Source organism: Micropterus dolomieu, linkage group LG07 (assembly GCF_021292245.1).
Source record: "Micropterus dolomieu isolate WLL.071019.BEF.003 ecotype Adirondacks linkage group LG07, ASM2129224v1, whole genome shotgun sequence".
Taxonomy (NCBI): domain Eukaryota; kingdom Metazoa; phylum Chordata; class Actinopteri; order Centrarchiformes; family Centrarchidae; genus Micropterus; species Micropterus dolomieu.
Genome location: NC_060156.1, coordinates 1,049,756 through 1,052,682, shown reverse-complemented (window position 1 = coordinate 1,052,682; position 2,927 = coordinate 1,049,756).

Here is a 2,927-nt window from a genome sequence, read left to right as displayed (position 1 = left end):
TATAACAGTGTAAAGTAGTGAGAGTGCAGCTTGTATAACAGTGTAAAGTAGTGAGAGTGCAGCTTGTATAACAGTGTAAAGTAGTGAGCGTGCAGCTTGTATAACAGTGTAAAGTAGTGAGCGTGCAGCTTGTATAACAGTGTAAAGTAGTGAGAGTGCAGCTTGTATAACAGTGTAAAGTAGTGAGCGTGCAGCTTGTATAACAGTGTAAAGTAGTGAGCGTGCAGCTTGTATAACAGTGTAAAGTAGTGAGCGTACAGCTTGTATAACAGTGTAAAGTAGTGAGCGTGCAGCTTGTATAACAGTGTAAAGTAGTGAGCGTACAGCTTGTATCACAGTGTAAAGTAGCGAGCGTGCAGCTTGTATAACAGCGTAAAGTAGTGAGCGTACAGCTTGTATAACAGTGTAAAGTAGTGAGCGTACAGCTTGTATAACAGCGTAAAGTAGTGAGCGTACAGCTGGTATAACAGTGTAAAGTAGTGAGCGTGCAGCTTGTATAACAGTGTAAAGTAGTGAGCGTACAGCTTGTATAACAGTGTAAAGTAGTGAGCGTGCAGCTTGTATAACAGTGTAAAGCAGTGAGTGTGCAGCTTGTATAACAGTGTAAATCTGCTGTCCCCTCAAAATAACACATCACACAGCCGTTCTTGTCTAAACCGCTGGCAACAAAAGTGAGGACACCCCTAAGTGAAAATGTCCTAATTGGGCCCAAAGTGTCAATATTTGTGTGGCCTCTTGGGCCTGGAGTTCAGCAGAGCTTCACAGGTTGCCACTGGAGTCCTCTTCCTCTCCTACATGACGACATCACGGAGCTGGTGGATGTTAGAGACCTTGGGCTCCTCCACCTCCCGTTTGAGGAGCCCCACAGATGCTCAGTAGGGTTCAGGTCTGGAGACATGCTCGACCAGTCCGTCACCTTTACCCTCAGCTTCTTTAGCGAGGCAGCGGTCGTCTTGGAGGTGTGTTTGGGGTCGTTATCATGTTGGATTACTGCCCTGCGGCCCGGTCTCTGAAGGGAGGGGCTCTGCTTCAGTATGTCACAGTACATGTTTGCATTCATGGTGCGGCGTATGGTCTGAGCCCTGACAGGCTGACCCCCCACCACCCCTTTAACCTCTGCAGCAATGCTGGCAACACTCATATTTCCCAAAGACAACCTCTGGATATGACGCTGAGCACGTGCACTCAGCTTCTTTGGTTGACCACGGCGAGGCCTGTTCTGAGTAGAACCGGGTCTTGGCTGTCTTCTTACAGCCTCTGGCATCTTTATGTAGAGCAGCCATTCTTTTTTTTCTACTCAGAGAGTTCTTTGCCATGAGGTGCCATGTTGAACTTCCAGTGACCAGCATGAGGGAGTTTTTAGTCCAATTTGGACATTTTCACTTAGGGGTGTCCTCACTTTTGTTGCCAGCAGTTTAGACATCAATGGCTGTGTGATGTGTTATTTTAAACAGAGATTTAAAGCAGAAAACTGTGGGACACTGAAGTTAGACATGATGATCACACACTGAAGGAACTAATACAAATGCTGGCTCTGATTTGATACAAAATCCACATTTGACACAAAAGCACTCCCTCTTTGTGTAACCTCACTGTTAACGTTATTTGTGTCGGTTTATAAAAGCAGTAAGATGAGTTAAAAACCACTTCATATCAAAATAAATGGGAGGCTGAAGCCACTAAATTGCAAAGCCTGTGGTTGTTTATCAGCTTCTGTAAACCTGTGAAAAAAACTCTGGAGAAAGTGAAGTTGGTCGATTTGCAGAAAAGCTTTTTAGATGTAGAAAAACATTGAGAATATCAATATAAAATTTGTACACAAATTAGATCAACGATGAGGTCACACAGAGACTGAGAAATGTTGACATACTGCAACTCTTTTCTACATATTCCCAAACTGTTTTTCACAAGTTTAAAAAGGGTCAGAGACAACACAAGCTTTAAAATGACTTACTGACACTTATTATTTGAGCTCACACACGTTTTACAGTAGAACAGTAAAGCTGATGAAGCAGAGGGGTTTATCTCTACCTGAAGTGGGCGATGGAGACGATGACCATCAGGTTGAGAGTGGCACTGAGAAAAGAGATGAAGAACAGCAGGATGTAAACGAACACAGCCTCAGACTGAGGAGGCTTTGGCCTCCTGCAGGAGGCGTTGAGGAGCTGAGGAAAGCAGAGTTCGTCTTCTTCCATCGTCAGAGAGAAGCTGCTGAGCTCCAACAGCTTACTGACCAAAGCTCTCCGTCATACAGCTCATTTATCTCTCTCAAACCCAAAGGGAGGGTGCATCTCACCAACGGGAGGGAGCTGGAAACGACGGGCCGCAGTGCAAGATTCTTTATGGGCCCTACTCTCCATCAGATGTTTGTGTATCTGACACAACTTTAGGATTTTATAGACTGATTGGGCAAACTCTCATGATCCTTTCAATTAACTTGCAAAGGTGATGAGCTGCTTTGCTCCTCTTGAATCTGAGTTTAGATTTTCTCCTATTCAGTTGTAGCCTCCTGTCCAGGACCCCAGCATAAGCTTTACCAGCGAGGCTGCGCAGTTAGTTGCCTGATAATTTGAGCAATGCCTCTGGTCCTCTTTTAAAAATGGAAACCACCAACCCTGTCTGCCCATTGATATAGAACTGTCTCAGACTTTCACACAGCATCAAAGAGGTATGTCAGTGCAACACTGTCCAGAGCCTTCAGATTCTCAGGGTGAATCTTATCCACACTCTCGCCACTGTGGAGATCCTTAACTACCCCAAAGACCTCTGGCAGTGACACAAGTAAGGTTTCCAAACCCTGTCTCCTCCACAGAGGTCGGGTTCAGGAGTTCTTCAAAGTGCCCTTTCCACCACTCAACAATATCCCCAATCAGGATCAGTTCTCCTGACCTGCTGACTACAACCCTGCTTCCCCTTCCTGAGTCTAC